Source organism: Ursus americanus, chromosome 13, assembly GCF_024610735.1.
Source record: "Ursus americanus isolate L20-20 chromosome 13, mUrsAme1.1.p, whole genome shotgun sequence".
Taxonomy (NCBI): domain Eukaryota; kingdom Metazoa; phylum Chordata; class Mammalia; order Carnivora; family Ursidae; genus Ursus; species Ursus americanus.
The window spans coordinates 32,797,550-32,816,659 of record NC_142139.1 but is presented as its reverse complement, the minus strand read 5'-3'; the positions used below and the strand labels follow the sequence as shown (position 1 = coordinate 32,816,659).

The window sequence follows — 19,110 nt, the reverse complement described above, 5'->3', positions numbered from 1 at the left end:
CCTCTTTCCCAACTAACTTCTAGGCCTCCTACCGCTCACAGGGGCTCCATCCTTACTAAGTAGGCATGAGAAAACCCAGGGGACTGGACAGGCCATGATCCTCAGCCCTTGAGGATCTAGATAAGCCATATTAACATTTATATTTCCACTTCACACCCTTGTGTTCTGGGTTCTACTATTAACACTGAGATTCTCAAAACACTCCATTGGGAAAGCTGGATACAAATTTCTTTACTCTTGGGCCCTGTTAACATAAAGGGGAAATCTCTAACCCACCTCCACCTCAAGACCCATTCTGGAGTTTGAGGCAATGCCTCTCTGTTATGGGCTTTCAACTGTGTCCTTTCAAATTCATATGTTGAAGCCCAGTACCTCAGAATATGACCGTCTGGAGAAAGGGTCTTAAAGAGGTGATTAGGTTAAAATGAAGCTCTCAGGGTGGCAGCTAACCCAATATGACTGCCGTCCTTATAAGAAGAAGAAATGTAGACACACTCAGAGACACCAGAGATGCTGCGCACAGAGGAAAGCCCATGTGAGGACACAGAGAAAGGTAGTGACCTTCAAGCTAAGAAGAGAAGCCTCAGGAGAAAGCAACCCTGATAGCATCTTGATCTAGAACTTCCAAGCTCCAGCACTGTGAGAAATACATTTCTGTTGTTTATGCCACCCAGTCTGTGGTATTTTATGATAGTCCTAGCAAAGTAATACAACTTCCTTCTCCATGTTGCAATTTTCTCCCATCCTTCTAAGAGCTCTGTTTTTTGTTTTTTGCTTTTTTCCTACCTACAGCTCATTTATGGCTCATTCAGGGCAGGAGTGCGTGGGAAGGGGACTCGCTCCCTAGGTTCACATAGGCTCCAGCACACGCTAGCCTCAACCAAGGTTTTGGCTTATGATTACTGGGCATTCGAATCTTTTGTTAAAGAATCTGGAAACTTTGTTCCACTTGTTCAAAATGGGAGTGACTGAAGGAAGGAAAAAGAAACAGGATGTTTAAAGTTTCAGATCTCAAGTGCGGTGAACCTCCAGTGTCCACAGAAGAGACTTCCCGGACCCCAGTGGATGCCCAAAACCATAGAAAGTGCTGAACTGTATATATACTATGTTTTTTCCTATACGTGCAAACCTACCCTAAAGCCTAATTTATAAATTAGACACAGTGACATATTGACGACAGAAAATAAGAATGAGATAGAGCAATTATAACATACCGTAATCGAAGTTACGTGAATGTGGTCTCTTACTGTCCCAAATTTCCTTCTGTGGTGTACTCAACCGTTCTTCTGTGATGACGTGAAGTGTTAAAATCCTACGTGCTGAGATGAAGTACGGGAATGAGGTAGGCATGGCGACATCGTGTTAGGCTGCGACTGACTTTCTGATGATACAGCAGATGGAGGATCACCTGCTTCTAGACCGAGTAACTGACACTGTGGAAAGTGAAATCATACATAAGAGGGGACTAATGTAAAGATGGCACATATCATCTCACCACAAGTGTGCATGCTTCTGTTCATATTTTTTTTCTGGGGAGAGTCCACAGCTCTCTTCAAATTCTCAGAGGGGTTCATGACCACAAAAATGTAAAGACTCACCACCCTATTATGTTTGAAATATGACTCACTTTCAAATATATGATTTATAGACATTTCAGAAATGTAGCTATTATGTAAATGAGAAAGCAGAATGTTTATCTTCAATAAATGTAAATGGTATCACACTCATTTCCTTCATTTAAAAAAATCTCTGATTTAATTTGCCGTGTTAAAAGAAGCTAAAGTAAACTGTCTGTGAAATACTTGATTCCTTCTTCATGGTCATCCAGTTCCACATCAAGAGATCATAAAACCATATAACTCCTTCCACTAGGACAAGTCATCTTAGAGCACCACGATCGGTAAGAGGCATTCTGCCTCACTCAATATTTAAACATCCATATGCTTTTACACAGATGTCATTTCTCCTTGTGTTTCTTTTGCTTTTTGTGCCAGTATTCATGGAACAGCAAGGTTTGGGAGTTCGTAGTGATCAGGAGTGACTGATACTTCTCCCCACATTCTGGGAAGTTTTATCCTTTCCCTCTTGTCTCAACACATTGCTACCAGCCCCCTGATTACTATAGCAGCTGCCATGAGAATGTAACCTGCCCTCCATCTCCTGGCCATGATTGTCTGGACTGGGGTCCAGCACCTGGGCCAATCATGGTACTTCCTTATTTGGAACTGGCCCTTAGACTATGAAATTCAAGAGCTGTGAGTGACCATGCAACCCAGTGCACACCGGAGAAGCAGAGAAAGTCTGTATGAGGGAGAGAGAGAGAGAAAGAATGGAGCAGGCAGCGTGGTGGGGAAGAGGGAGAGATAAAATCTTAATGGCATGGCCCTGTTTCCAAGTGGTCACTGATGCCCAGCTGCATTCCTGTTTTTGAGTTCTATGGGTAACCCGGTATCTTTACAATGGTTTCTCCTTTTTTACTTAAGCTGGGTCAAATTTCTATTTCTAATAACATTTCCCATTAATTTAAACACACACACACACGCATACACATGTAAAAATGACCTTAATGTATGATTATCAAAGCATACTTCTTCCAGCGTTAATTTTTCAAAAATAGAATGAAAACCATGACTTGGTGTACAAAGCTATCATTAACATAAATTAACAACTGTGGTGAGAAAAAGCACCTCTGTCATAGTTGGTGCTATATTTTTCTAGGTTTTTAATAATGAAGGATCACAAAAGTATCGAGTCCTCCTTGTGCCATACCAAGCTCACTTGCAATAGAAATCCCCAGGAATAATGAAGGAATTACTTCACTAAAAAGGAGGGTGTGACACGAGCCCTGCAGACCCTGGGTTGATTTTATTGCTTTAGACAGCAAGGTAACTACTGGGAATCACGTTTTTGGCCTCCGGCCATACAAAGATATTTCAAAAGGATATGAAAAATATTTTGTCCTTCATTGGCAAATGGAGTTATGTTTGGGGGGCACAAGTGGCTAAAAGTTCAAGGTTTGTAAGAGAGAATGCTCATTAAAAATGAGTTTAATAAACCATAGAAGCATCTGAATCCTCTAGGGTTATTTAAAGAAAACAACAAATAACTAAAAAAGGTAACTACCAGGCTGATCGATAGATTTTTATTTTATTTATTTATTTATTTATTTATTTATTTATTTATTTATAAAAAAGATTTTATTTATTTATTTGACAGAGACAGCCAGCGAGAGAGGGAACACAGGCAGGGGGAGTGGGAGAGGAAGAAGCAGGCTCCCAGCGAGGGAGGAGCCTGATGTGGGGCTCGATCCCAGAACGCCGGGATCACGCCCTGAGCCGACAGACGCTGAATGACTGCACCACCCAGGCGTCCCTGATCAATAGATATTTAAAATGCCATGTGGTACATGTATGTGACTCGTTCCCTCCCTCCTCGCCCTGTCTTCTCTCAGTCTCCCTCTCTCTCCTCAGAATTTAAAGTTCCTAGATGACATGCACAGGCACATCGCGTTTTCCTCAGCAGCCCTGTAAAAGGTCCGGGTCAGCATGATCTATGTCTGGATTTTAATTGTAAGAGGGTTTTCTGGGTATCTCACTTTAAGTGTTCATTTCCATAAAGACATTAGCCGCATCTATTTTACAACTCTGTCTTTTAAAAGGAACAGTTTAGTACTTCTGGCGCTGTGGCAGTCTTCATAAACACACACACACACAGAGCTCCATTTCAAGTTAGAGGACAAATACGGTTAAACATCTTTTCAATTTAGTAGCAAAGCTCTGGCGCCCTGATGGTCTGATATTCTTTCAGTCTTTCTGTATTTTAAGAAAAGGCTGAAACTGTTGCCCAATGAGAAAGTTGTATCATCTTGCCAGCAGATGTCTATTAGCAGAATTTATCCATTGTTTCACGCTCCGAATAAGACATCATTTTTTTTTTTCTTCTTCTTCCCCCCAAATGGGTGTGTTCAGCACTGCCCCATGCAGGAGAAACCTAACTGTCCCAGGCTCCTCAAGTGGGATCCACATCCCCACAGGGCCTGCCTGGATTGCTAGCCCCTCACCTTTCTCCTTCTCTCTTTCTAGCTCACATGGGATGGTGGCTGGGCATAGCAGAAAAAGCTTGAAGAGAGGAAAAGGGAAGGGCTGCAGGGGCTAAGGGAGAGAATGAGCCAAGCATAGTGTCTGGCCCAGAGTGTTTAATTTACTCCATAAACATTTATGGAAACTACAGCGTGTAAGGCATTGTTTCAAGCTCTGAGGAAAAGTGATGGAAAAACAGACAAACAAACAAACACCAAAGTCTCTGTTCTCATAGATAAAGCTTATAACCTAGTGGCAGTTAAATGTTTGTGGAGTGAATGTTTGCCTAGATGCAGGAAATGACAGCAGGGGTGACAGCCGGGGGCAGCTATAGCTTCCCACTTTGTGTAACCGTAAGTACTGACTTAACCCACATCGACTTCACCACCCTAACTTCGGGATTCCTGCATGGCAAATGTAACCCATGTGTACTAGCTTTCTCGCTCCGTTTTATTTAAAACGTGGATTTAAAGCGCCCTTAGGGAAGGGAAAGGCTGCGGATGTGAGCGGACTGGCGCTCCGCGTTCCCAGCCTTCCCATTACCTTCGAGCAGTTCACAGAAAACCTCTGCAAGAGAACCGCCAGGTGGCACCTGTAAGGCGCGGATGGAGAGGCTCGTTTGCCCCACACCCCACCGCCCGGAATAACCGGGCTGCGTGCCTTCCACCGGGGGCTTGTTGGCTAGGAAGTGGGGGAGTTTTAGTCTCCGTTCAGACTGCGTGATTACGTACCCTGTTTTCTTGACACCCCAAACACGCAGAGTGCAGATTTGTCCCCACGCACTCGGGCTGCCAAAGGCGTGTCACACGCTGGTTAGGAGCAGCTCGGCCTCAGGCACCCGCCGCGACGTGGGGACTGGCGGTGGGTGGCGGTGGGTTGCGCTGAGCTGGAGGCCCAGTCACTGCCCGGGTCTCCCTCGCCAGACCTCTACCCGGGCCAAGGCGGAGGAGTGGCAAGAGAGACGGGTCCCAGGGTGGTGGCAGGCTGAAGTGCGGGGCACGGGGGACACCACCTCCCACTCTCGCTCACCCCTAGACTGGGCGGGCGCCGCCAGTGGCCGGGGTCCGGGGCACCCCCTCCCTCCCGTTAGAGAACCCTGTGGTTTTTCCGGCCCCCCCTTTCAGCGTGGCGGCTCCGGGTCACCCCTCACCACTCTGCCGCTGTGCTCCCCCAGCCCGGGCTGGGCGACCGTCGCCGCTTGCAGAGGGTCGGGGTGCAGGGTGTCAGCTCACGGAGCAAGCGCGTTTGGGTCATTTGGGGCTGGGCGGCCGGGGAACCAACTCCACTCCATCAGGAGCGGGAAGCGAGCTGCGCCAGTTGCGAGACGGTCGCTGCCGCCGCCGCCTCTATTGGGCCGCTGGTGACATTGGGAGGAGACCGCTTGGAACGCGCGGAGGAGGAGGAAGAGGAGCAGGGAGGGTGGGGGTGGGGGGAGAAAGTAGCAATTGTGCCAGGGGGCGTGTGAGCAGCCGGAGAGGCGGCCGCGCTGGTGACAACTTCTCCGCGGCGCGCGCGGCGGGGCGGGCGGGAGGGCGGGGAGCGAGCGCCGAGCGCGGCCGGAGCCGGGCGCCTGAGGGAGCCGCGGGAGCCTCGGGGAGCCGCGGCCCGCGCCCTGCGCCGCCGCCGCCTGCTCGCTTCCTCCTGGTTCTCAGCCCCGGGTGCTGAGGCTCGGGTCTATAAATAGCAGGTTACAGCTCCCGCTCGGCGCGCACACGCTCGCAAGCGAACGCAGGAAAGTCAGGCTAAAAGTGTCTGCTGCTGCTGCCGCCCCCCACTCCGCCTCCGGGAGAGGTAATTACCCGCCCGGGATCCGAGGGCTCGGTGGGGGTTTTTGCAGGGTGGTGTGGGTGATGGTGGGTGATTCGGGAGGCGTTGGAGCGGGTCTGAGAGCGCGGGGGCACGTCCTGGCGGGGGGAGCTGTCTGTTTTGCATTAAGTTTCCCCGTCTCACAGCCCCGATAGCCCCTCCAGCCCTGTCGCCTGCGGTGTGGGGGAGCAGTCTCTGCTCGGCGGCCGGGCTACCCCTGTCTCCGCGCTTGCCCTGCCGCCGAGCGCCCCTCGGCCCGGCGAGCGCGCGGGTTCATCCTCTCGCTCACACACTCTCGGGGCCCGGGGTGTAACTCTGAGCTCCGGCCGCGCTGACCTTCCAGGGCTGCGCCCACCTGCGCAGTCCCTGTGGCGAGGCCGTGGTGGCGCCGGGTTTCTCTCTCAGCCCCATCCCGGCCGCGCCAAGCCGCCGCCGCCGGCCTCTGGAGAAGTCGGCTTTAAGGCGAGGGGTGGGGTGAAGGCTGGGAGCGAGGGTGGCTGGTCCTGAGGTTTCAGTTGCCCCGTGTCCTGGGTCTTTCTAAAGAGCCCCCCGTCCATGACCACCCCCACCCTACCCCCAGCAACTCATTCCGGCAAAGAGAAGCCAGGCATGTCTCCTCTTGGCCGGGGAGCATCCCTTGTCCTACCCCAACATGTTCTCCCTGAAAGGGGTTAGAAAGCGAGGGTCTGGGGTGCAGGCACGGGGAAGGAGGGTGGTGGTGGCGGGGTCATGGTTTGGAGTCCGAAAACTGCGTGCGCTGCGGGCTCCGCAACCTCTCGCGCCCCTCTGGCGGGGAGGGCCCAGGCGGAAGGGTGCCTAGGTGCCAGGGCTGGTTCCTGAGTGGACTTTCAGGCTCATAGCTGGCAGGAAAATGAGGATGTTGGAGCTACACATACCTGGTTTTGCCCCTTCCTACCCTCTGAAATCTCCTCCCTTTTGGGTGATTTCTGCCCCTGAGGACACGGGGACGAGGGACCCGCAGTTTCTGTTTGGGGACAGGAGGTTTTATGAGGGTGAGGATGTGCATATTGATCAGGTGGTTGCTGCTGGTGCACAAAACTTACTGGAAAAACCCAGGAGGGTTTCTATTACTCCTGTTTTAATAGTGCAGATTCGCTCCTTTGCCTCTTTTTTTCTTCTCTGGAACCAGGTTCCCCCCCCCCTTTCTGAGATGTGTTATTTGAGGTCATTACATTTTATGACTCCAGGTGTTACATTTTGCATATCTCCTTCCTCTCAGTGTGACAGAACTTGTTTATAAAGGTGAGAGTTTATAAAATAAGTAAAAGCCCAGAAGACAGGATAGATTCATCTTCTTCCCCTCAAGATGGGCACTAGATAGCCCTTTCATTGGCGTAAAACTACATTTCAAAGACCTTGCTTGTAACAGGGATTTTCTTGATGGGTCCTGGACCAAGAATGGTAGTAAGCTGATTTACTGCTCAAGCAGCATATGAGGTACCAGGAATCACCCAACAGGGCAGCTGACTGATGGTGTGCAAAAAGTTGAGTGAAAAGGGGACTGGGCAAGTGGGCATTGTCTCACAAAATAGAGAAACACATTATCTCGTGTTCCCTTGCCCTATACTCCAGCAAAGCATTGATAATAAGAGTAAATGATCACTGGCTTTGTGAAAAGTGTGTGGGTGTTAAAAATTAAACCTCTTACATTTACAGTAATGTAAAATGTTACTGCAATGGAATGCTTTTTCAGCATATTTCTTTAAAATGTGATTTAGAAGATTGTCTTTGAACGGTTATGAAATTTACATGTGAAGAGTCTAAATGCTCAGTGTCATTAAGAAACATGTGCTGATTGAAATATGGCTCTTATTTTGGAAGACTATTCTCTTTGATTAGGCAAATCAATATTTATTTGTGATAAACTAATGGGCAGTTAGAATGCACATATTTATAACTGTGTTTTGCTTTTGAACCTTCTGTAAAGGATAAGAAAAGCTGGACAGACCAAGTTTAGTCTTGTCCCTCTAGTTGTTCAAAGAGGCACATGGTCAAAGTTATAGGCAGAAAATACTTTGAAAATGTTGGATTTGAGCTTTACTTTGGGAGTGCCAATTGACTGAATGACTTCATTTATCATAAAATTTTTGTGAAAAGATTCATAAACTCGTCAGTTAAATTTGGTTGTAAAACAATGCCCTTATATTTTAGTTGCATGAAATGGAAACTCATTAAGCTTGGGAAAAAAACCAGATATTTGTTTTAAATTGTGCAAATTGAGAGTAGTTCATTTCTTTTTTGAGGCAGGAGTTTCTTTAGTTACAAGTAATATAAGTGCCCACATGGGTAACCGAGTTAACTTTTACTACTTTGAGGTAAAACCCAAGAGAGCAATTCTCCTAAAGACACAGAAAAAAAAAAAAAAAAGCAAAATGATCTCATATCTCTTAGCAACCAAGTGGATGTCAGTTTCCAGGTAAGTAAGTATCTGACATCTGAGAATACAAAGTTAAAAAAATTATGAAATTATAATTAGTGAGTAAAATGCTTACTGAATATCTATTACATTTTCTTATTTCACAGTGTGCAACCCCAGCCAGTACTAATATTAGAAATATAAATATCAGAATTTTTGTAATCTTTGTGGAATAAGTTCTTGTCTTTCATAACCATGGGGATTCTAATAGATAAAAATGTGCTGTTTTAAATAATCTTAAGTTAAATGTTAACGTTCAGTTCAAAGCTGTGTCTGTCTCTTCTGTATTCTCTACTCTAATTTTTCAAGATGTCCTAGCTTTCTAAAGCCCTAGAGAATTTGCTTCATAGGCCGTTTTGTTACTACTTTTTTTATGTTGAGTTAGAAATTCTTGATTGGAGACCTCCTTAGGACACACTCATAAATATACATACTTCCATATTCAGACTTAAGAAATGAGGCTATTAGATAAATAATTTCAGCTTAAACATTTATTTTTAGATAAATCCAGATGATGATGCTACAATCATGCGTGTGTGTGGTGTGTGTGTGTGTGTGTGTGTGTGCAAATATATATAGCCATATAGCCTTTGTTTTCCAAAACTTTAAATGCAGTATGTATCTAGAAAACACACGAAGATATGTGAGAAAATTCTAAGGAATCTTCAGAGTCTCAGGCACAATTGTCATTTGAATCAAGATTTGTTAGTTCCTTCACTTTATACATTTTAACTACCTTGTAGATTAATAGGAGAATTTTAAAAGTGTTTATGAAGTTTTATAGTAATATAACCATACTATAATAACTATGTTGTGTATATATCTGCAACTGCAGTGGTTTTTCTTATATCAGGCATAGTTGTAACCACTATCTTATTTCCTGGAATTACCTTCTTATAGATGATGTACCATAAGGAAAATGGAATATCTAGGAGTTACAATTTTAGATTTTTTACTCAACTGTGGAGATGTCACGATAGATATAATCCCAACATGGTGTGAAGAGTTGGATTTCAATGTAATATGTGTTCTTAAATTATATTTTCCAAACTGAGTTTCTTAAAATGCGATGTTTAGAATAAATCTTTCTTCTGCCTGGGGCAGCCGTATCAACTAGGTGTCTTGATTACGTGGTGAAGGCCTCAAAATAGCCGGAAGAGCCTCAGTGAAATAGACTTGGCAGTAGTCATTCGGTTAAGCTGATTAAAGGAAATCTTGAGAAGTTTTCTAGATCATGTGGCTTTGATCAAAGATTCCTTTGGGAATTATCTAAATTAGTGATTTCAAGGGGGAATGGAGGTACATTTCCCTTAAAGGAAAAATTCTTTTTCCTTCCCTCTTTCTTTCCCTCGCTTTCTCCCTTCTTTGTTTCTTTCCATCCATTTATCTATCATCTCTGTTTTTACGTGCCCTTCTGGTTGTTAAAATGAAACAATGCAACAGGCCTAATGTTGAAATCACTGAATGACATTCTCTACATTTCCAAGGATGGGAAAGTTTGTGGGATATACAGACAACCTTAATATTCATGCTGATTTTGAATTATTGGAGTAACAACAACATTGAAAAGTATCTTCCGAGATCAAACTAAAAATAGAATTCTTTAAAATTTCCATATATTGTTTTTAATGTATCTTTTATTTATAAATTTTAAGTGCTTTGGAAGCACCTGAGATTTTTATGTTTCTCAAAAGGGAGTGTGATTTTGAAAAAGTTAAGTAAAATGGTTTAAAGAAACTCTCTTATTATTTTTCACCATTAAAAACTTAATTGACAGACATATGAGTCTTTCACTTTTCACTTTAGTTCTTAAAATAGGTAGTTACGGGTATTAAGTAGACCAAACAGGGGACTACCATTGCAGAATACAATGAAGCAAATAAAATATACTCTCTAACTGTAGTAAAGTCATCTGCAGCAATCCTTTCTTTAATCTAGTCTTTCAAATGATCTCATTTCGTTTTCATGGGGCTTTATTTTTCTAGCCAAAAGATCAGAGATGACCTCTAGCGATTAGCACAACTGAAACACAAAAAATTATTCACCTCTGGGAAAATGAAGTAGAACTAAAAACGAGTGGCATCTGAAATTGAAATTATAACCTGTAGATGAGATGAAATTATAGCTATGTCCTTAAGAAAGCTTGCAAGTATCATTAGTGATTTTTTCACATCCTATGATGCCTTCTTAAATATCTTTATCTGTCAAACTTGTAGCTACACCCATATTCCACTTAGATCAATAGCATACATCACATTCATCATAGAATATGTTGCATAGTGGATGAACACTATTAAAAGATAACTTAAAAAAACAAACATTTCGCGTCTTCATTAACAAAACCTGTAGCTTTTTTATTTACTAATCAGATCTTTCTTACATGAAATTATGAGACGGCTGATTTTATGATATGTGTAATTTCATTTATTTTTAATAGCCTTCTTATATTGAATTAATTATGAATAAATATGTTTCAAATCTCTCTATCTTTAAATTTGCTTTAAAATAGAGCATTTCCACTTTCCTGAAGACATCCCTTGTGCATTTGGCGTTAAAAAGACATGTAGCACTAGGTGGCAGTGTGCAATGCTTAGTAGCCTTGCGTCATTTTAATTGCAATATATTCATCATTAAAGCTTTTCTTTTAAACAGAATTTATTTATATTGTGAGTGTGTTAATGAAATTGAAATCAACAGGCAACTAAACCTTTAGCACTATATTTAGAAGATCTATTGTTTATACGACTTTAAAGATTAGATTGCAATATTTAAGATACTCTGCTTTTATGTGGGATCTGCTTACAGGAGGGATTGTTAGGAATTAATTGAATTAAATATGCCAGAATTCTGCTTATGACCGAGTAAGAGAGAAAGAAAGGGAAAATTAAATAAGCATGATAGGAAAGAAACCATATGGCCATTCTAAAATAGACATCATATTAACTGTTTGTATTTTAATCCTAGTCCTCTCACTACATTGGCTGAGCAAAAACATTTTTTTTCCAGGGGGTGGAAGGCTATGATTGTTAATTTTTCTCCACCTCATTGCTGTTGGGACAATGCAAAAAAAAAAAAAGTGCCAGTTGTCTTACTGATGCTTTAGCAGATCCCCTGATACCCTCCGTGATGGTGATGGCCTGGCCACCACAGTGACCAATTGGATTAGTTATGCAGCGCTACAGTTTGCTGGTTAGTAGGACAGCTGAAGTTTATCTACACCATTTTTCTTGGTTAATCTAGATGTATGTATCTCTGTCTTTGGCTAAATGATCAAATTATGGGTCTTGGCAGAGTTAATCAATTTATTCCATCATGGGTGCACCAGAATGGGACCTTCACATTGTTTAGCCACCTGGTTGGAACTTCCTCAGGATCAATTTGATAGCCATTTCAGCCATGTTTACTGGACGTGGCTGTTGCGGGAATGGAGACCAAGGGAAAAGCTAATCAACATAAATTGGCATAATTAAGAAAAATACTACTTAAAAAAAAAACCTTTTTACTACATAAAATTTCAAATGTAATAAAACACAGAATAATGCAACAAACGCCCATGTACCTCCAGCCAGCTTTAACAGTTGTCAGATCATAGCTGTTCCCGTGTCATCCACAGTCCCACTCACTTTTCCTCTCCCTCTTGGTTTTGAAGGCAAATCCTAGAAATTATATCAAAGGAGATACCTTTGTGAATTAGTTATTTACAAAAAATAGGTATTGTATGAAGGGCAATTTAAAAAATAATTGTTACAGCGAAACACTACATATTTCACTTAAAAAGTCTGAAATCTTGCCATTAGGCAAGTTAAGCTCTTGACTTTGTTTCTGGAAAATGTGGCAGACTTTATGTAATTAGGGAATGAATTTCAATTAAGGTTCTATGTCATATATAGTTTTAATCACCAGAAGTATGTAGCAGTGTTCCTTAAACATGTTAGGTGGTTGGTACATACTTGATAAACCAATGACTACATTGGGCTTCTTGGATTGAGACACATGTTGACTGTCTGCACACGTTATCACCACAGTGCTCTTGTAAAACCGTTTACTTCTAAAGAGGCACACATAGAGCAGACCCTTGGCATGCAAGAATTCAGTTTTCAGGAGTCAGGATTTTACCACTCATCTTAAGGTACGTGACATATAGTAATCTGTAGTTTTGCTGAAGTATTAATTTAAATCACCCAATCCTGGAAACTGGCCTTTCAGTGAATGAGCTTAGCCAGTGGCCCAGAGGTTATACCTTTGGGTGATTTTGTGCTCCCGGTAACATGGCACTTCACTTTCTAGGGCTAATTATTCCTGGTGAGTGTTTCAGAATATGGGAATCTGAGAAATTGGTCCTCTCCTTTGAGAATAGCATGGATATTCTAAAATATACCTATTAGATTTTGTGTAGAGTTAGAATTTTAAATAAATAAAATTCTTTCAGATTTCAAAAAATTGATAGTAACCACTATGTAAATCTTTGTGACGTTAAGTGTCTAAGAGAAAATATAATTCTATTGTAGAGAAAAGAAGTAATTTGTATTGAAAGGGTTTATATGCCATGCCATATTCTTCATATGTATAAATTATACGGGGAGAAAAACCCCTGTATACTTTTCTTAATATTAGACACATGACTTTTTTGACTTTATTTTTGAAATTTACTATAATGTTTTCTTTCCTGGGCTATGTTTTAAGGCTGTCTCCCAATTTATTCATGCTATTCATATTTTCATTTCTCATTTTGTATTCGGGTGGGAGTGAAGAATGGTACATACTTAGAATAGTATAATGAGAAATAATTGAGCCAGTTGGCTTCTAGTTGATTTCTGGATTCTTCCTTTCCTTTTTTCCCCTACTTTTTCCCCCTTGATCATAAATGTAATAAATCTCCATTGAAAAAAATTTGGCAAGTAGAGGGAAGTCTAAAGAGTCAGAAAAAAAATCACCTGAAGACGGTATTGTTAACATTTAATCAAATTTCTTTTTAGGATTTCCTGTGACTCTTTTACAAAAGTTGAGATTAACCTGTGTGCAAGGTGTGTGTGTGTGTGTGTGAAAATGAGTGTTCCGATTTTTTCTTTTCCACTTAGAATTCTGTTGTTCAATTCAGTTTAGAATTCGATTGAGCAGCGTGCCAGGTAGTATGTGCCGGAGACTGTGCTAGGCTCTGTTCTGGTGTCCTGCAATGAATACAAAAGAAAATCGCTTTTTCCGTGCTTGGAAGCAATTTTTCTATCATTTTTAAATCGCTCTCTGGTAGTTAGGCATATGGATCATTATCATCTGTTTATTCTCTCAACTTAGACTTTTACATTATTGCCCACCCCCCTCTTTTGCTGTTATTACACGGTGATGAAGATTTCCTGTATGACCTCATTTTCTGATATTCCTTGTCTATATTTTTCACTGTTTTCTTAAGCGTGATTTCTAGAAGTAGTATACTGGATAAAGGGTATGAGCTTTTTAAAAACTTCTAACATGTATTGCCGAATTGCTTTCCAGAAAGATTGCACCCATTTCCATTCTCCCTGGAAGTACCTGAGTCATATCTCCACCCTCGCCAACACTGAGGGCTATTATTTTTTTTTAAATCTTGTTATTGGGAAGGTGAAGGTGATTGTTAGCAATACCACCACCATCATCATTAATAATCACAACAATAACACTTACTGAACATCTCCTACAGGCCATTCATCACAGAAGACCTTTATATTATCTCATTTAATCTTCATAACAACTCTAAGAGGAGAACAATATTATTAGCCCATTTTAAAGTAGGAAACTTATTTTTTGAGAGGTGGAGTGGCTTATCCAAGGTCAGGCAACTAGGCAGTGGTAGAATTAGGTCCTGGCCCGTGGTTGATTTTATTTTAAATCTCGGCTTTAAAGTACTACCTTCTTCTTGTACTACCGTTTGATTAGGTGAGGCCGAACACTTGAAATGCTGATTTTCATTTGAACTTTATTTTTTTAATATGAATTCCTGTCTTTAGCCAGTTTGCGTATTGGGACCTTGGTTTTCATCAGTTTTAGTGTCACTTATAAATTAGGGGCACTGTTTCTTTGTCATTTGTGTCATCTATACTGTTTCCTTATTTTCTTTAACAAAAGCTGAAAACATGTGTCTAGTGAAGTTGAATGTCATATTTATGCTGTTGCTTGTTTTGCTTAGACAATACTTTCTCATTCATAGACTAGGTTAAAATTTCCCTGAATCATTCTTGCCTTAAAACAATTTACATCCAGTTCTTCAATGACACTTTTTCTCTTGAGTTCACCCAACATTGTGATGGTGTATGGTGTGAGATAAGGCTTAAGTTGATTTCTCCTAAAAATAGTTAAGCATTTTCCAGCAGCAGTTTCTGAATAATCCTTCATTCCCCATTTATTTGTGATTTTATCATATCATATATCATATATCATATATCATATCATATCATATCATATATTGTCTTATTGTAAAGGTAAGCATACCTACTCCATCATAGTAGGTTTCTGGTTCTGGTATACTCAGTCTAGTTTTCTGTCAATTCTTTTATTAATATCACACAGGTTTAAATGTTTTTATTTGCTAGATATCTGGTAAGATCAATACCCTCTTCTTGTTGATTTTTCTTCTGTGTTTATGTGTAGCTTTTAAGATTCTCACTGATATTTCTTCCAGACTCATTTTAGAATAATTTGGTAAGCTGTCCTCAAAATAGTTTTGGAGTTTTAATTGAAATTTCATTGAGTATATAAATGAAATTGAGGAGAATTGGCTACTTTATAAGATTTAGTCTTCTTATCCAGGAACCTGGTGTGTCTCTCAGTACAGTTTTGATTTGGGGAATTTTTCATGCTATTTGTAAGAGCTTATGTTAGACATCAATTATTTTGCCAGAATACTTTCCTTTTTCATGTTTCACTCTTCAAACTGACCAAGGAATTATACAGCCTGCCCTATGCACCATGGGCCCACATTGGCTTTGCTCATTCATATTCATATGTTTGGCCTAATGGCATCTCTTTGTCCCTGGAGGGAGGGACCCAGGAGGCCTGAAAGCTTCTCTCCCTATTACTGGACTAGAACCTTGTTCTAAACATATGTTTAGTTTAAATCATGTTACTTAAATTATCCCAAGAAGATATCTTTAGTATAAATATTTAAAACATCAATATGAATAATAGTGCAACTTCTTCAACAGCTTACTAATGAGATGTCATAAAATTGTCCAAAAATATGTATTACTTTGTATATCAACAGCATACAAGGCAGCAAACATTTCTCAGTTTGATATTTGGTTTCCAGTTGTCAAATCCAACATAATTACCTCTAAGATCATCAATTTTGGTCCATTACAATGGGGTGGCAGGGTTGGATAGCTAGCCTGAAGCTATAGCTTATTCATCTGTGTCTGTACTCCAGTTATACAGTTATACAGATTTTTAGAATGGAAATCTGGAAATATTTTCATACACACAATTTATTTATGAGTTTCTTAAGTGCTATGAAGCTATATATTCCAGTTCTCTCCCATTGATCATTATATGTTAAATAATTTGTTTATTGGGATCATTCAGAAGAGAAAGTCTTGCTTTTACTAACTTGAGTCCTCCAGGTTTTCTTGAAGGGGAGACTTATTTATCTCAGGCTCATGGATCCTACTTCTGCTGGTGCTGTATCTCAGGAAGCTATGAAGAGATAAGTAGGAGAAGTATTATGTGTGTGTGTAGGGTCTTCAGGCCTGCTCATCTATACTTCCAATTCCAATTTTATTATTTTCAAGGACAGTTCCATGTGGTGGAATTGTGCATGTAAGTTATATACGAGCTACAGTATTAGGGTGTGGTGAGAACCATGTTCATTTCCCTGCCTAAAATTGCAAGAGCTCGCCCATGGATGGGTCACCAAGTCAGAGTCTAGTAACATCCACTTTTCATTTCATAGGCTAGATAATTGAGCTCAAAAACAAATGACAACAAGAGAAGAGCTTATAATTTGTTTCTGTGAAGATTTTCTCATTTCCTTGCCTAGGTTTATATATTTCTTTTTAGTTGAATGCTTGAAGCAACAATGCACTAGCAGTGATGAAAATCCTCTCAAAGCCTCAAGAGACTTTTTCTACCACTTGTTGAAATTTCCCTGTCAAAATCTCTTGGGTGATATGAAGCTAAGAACGAATATGTGAGAGAAAAAATAGACTAGTACAGACAGTATACAGCAAAGGAACTGTAATCTGCTTCTAGCACAGAAACATTAATTATAATGAAAAATGATAAAAATTCACTGAAAAATACAGCCTTAGCTCAAGAAGGCACCTTCAAAGACCTTTAGTTTAACTATTTCTGTGCTCCATTGTAGGATGACCAACATTTTCATTTGTTTGGGATTGAGGAGTTTCAGGACTAAAATCAGGAGAGACTAGAGCAAATGGGATGGTTGGTCATCTTATCTCCACAAACATGGTGAAAAGCATAGGAAGAGTAATAGGTATAAGTTTTTAAGTAATCTGTTATATTCAGTAGAAAGAAAAGACAATTTTTGGTTATAAAAGTGTTACTTCAATATTCTATGAATAAAAATAATATAAAATCTGGACTCAAGTAGTCCTTTGTTGGCAGAAACTCGATATTTTTTATTTATGTACTTATTTATTCATAATTTATTCCCTGAATACTTCCAAAAATGATTTGAGATGGCTTACAGTAAAACCTTGTATAAAGATACTGAGCTTTTATAGCAGTTCAATAGTAATGTAAAAGATGTATTTTGGAGCTTGACTAAAAGTAGTATGCCTTAAATATTAAGTTTGGTAATGTGAATACTACCCAATGTGAGATCTGAAGTGCTCTAGGTAGAAGAATATATATTGGGAAATTTAAAATCGCTACCCAAATCCTATGATTTTGGAAAAAGAGGTAGCAATTATTTGAGCAATTATTTGATATTATAAGGCTCTCCCCAGATAGTCTGGGTGAGATATTGAGGAGAGGCCCAATATGGAAGAACTCTGGATCCATCCAAGAAGGAACAGCAGCTTTCTGTCACAAGCATGTTTTTGATTCTGGCTCCATATAGTCTAGCATTAGACACAGCTGTTTTGCATTGAAAAGACTGTTGCATTTATTAAAAAGACCTGGTGTAGGTCTTTGTTCTTCCTGATCTAGACCATAATGATTTGGGGAAAGTCATTGTAATCTATCTGAGCCTGTTTTCTCATCTATTAAGTACAGATAATAACTATCTCATGGATTTGTAGTGAGAATTAAGTGGGATTGTATAGAAAAAAGATACAAAATATACTATAAAAGCATAGTGTTAAAAATATTGATAACCATTCATATAATTATTTTCCTGTTATTATGTCCTATACTCAGAATGATCATTTAGGACTTGAGTATAGCTCTAAATTTAACCAAGGAAACTATCTACATTCATCTTGGATGGGGGCAGGTGGCCAAGTATCTTTAAGAGAGACATATACTTATTCAAATTTACCCAAGTTAGCTAATTTTTTTTTTTTTTTAGTTAAAATTTCCTAATTACAGGGGTGCCTTGGTAACTCAGTCTGTTAAGCATCGACTCTTGATTTCGGCTCAGCTAAGTCTCATGGTCATGAGATGAAGCTGTGTGATGGATGGGCTCTACCCTCAGCAGGGAGTCTGCTGGAGATTCTCTCTCTCCCTCTTCCTCTGCCCCTCCTCCCCCACAGCTTGCAGGCATGCATGTGCTCTCTTTGTCTCTAATTAAAAAAAATTAATTACAAATGTAATTAATTGACTCCATAGGTATAGTAAGTGAAATTGCTTCATTTTTGTGTAGCAGCCGTCTAGAGCTTCTACAGTAAATGACAAAAACATAAATATGTTTTAAAAAATTTAAATTGCCTTAGACAAAGCACGGTAACACATTAAAAAAACTGAATTTAATCGTCTTCAGATGAGATCTGTCTATTCAGATGGCAACAGTCTCTACTACTCTCTGTTATCTTACTTTTTTTTTTAAAGATTTTATTTATTTATTCGACAGAGATAGAGACAGCCAGCGAGAGAGGGAACACAAGCAGGGGAAGTGGGGGAGGAAGAAGCAGGCTTATAGCGGAGGAGCCTGATGTGGGGCTCGATCCCATAACGCCGGAATCACGCCCTGAGCAGAAGGCAGCCGCTTAATGACTGCGCCACCCAGGCGCCCCTGTTATCTTACATTTGACCCACTTCACTTACGTGTGTTATTGCCTGACCCTTGCAGCCACTTGAGTTTGTATCTTCTAAACTAGAAAAAAAAGCAAAAACAAAAAACGAAGTGGATTACATAGTCCTCAAGCTATACTTCATGTATACTATCACATAAAACAAAGCTCTAGTAAAAGGTAACATATACTTCAGTGTTATGTTTTCTGATAGTGTTTTGGTTTGACTATACTCTATGGTTACTTACAGCTTAAAACTTGAGTTAAGATAGAATGATAGACTTGACATTATTTTGTGAAAATTAAGAACCTAGTACAGATTCTCATCCAAATATGTAGTTATTTTCTCCTGCTAGACAGAGAAGGGCTAAGGAATTATCTGTGGGCATGGCCAAGAAATGTTTTCAAAAATAATTCAGAGTCTACTCTAAGGACTTTCAAGCCATAATCTCCTTATCTATAAACTGGTTCATTAACACCCGCTTGCAAAAATATTATGAGGATTAAATATAATAAGGAGTGTAGAGTGTACCATGTCAGAACATGGTAAGTCTTCAAGCTCTCTTATTACTATGATTAATACTTCTTGTTATTATATGAATGAACAAGGAATTGAGGTATTAGAGTT

General features: G+C 40.4%; 1 protein-coding gene across 4 annotated transcripts in view; it reads left to right on the top strand.

Annotated features, from left to right (window-relative positions):
* The first annotated feature begins 5,622 nt into the window (after positions 1 to 5,622).
* Positions 5,623 to 19,110, top strand: part of INPP4B (inositol polyphosphate-4-phosphatase type II B) — a 745,035-nt gene continuing 731,547 nt past the window's right edge. For all 4 annotated transcript variants that reach the window (XM_087866474.1, XM_087866478.1, XM_087866473.1 and 1 more), the window contains exon 1: positions 5,623 to 5,870. The gene's annotated coding sequence lies outside the window, so the exon portion shown is untranslated. The remainder of the gene's footprint in view (positions 5,871 to 19,110) is intronic.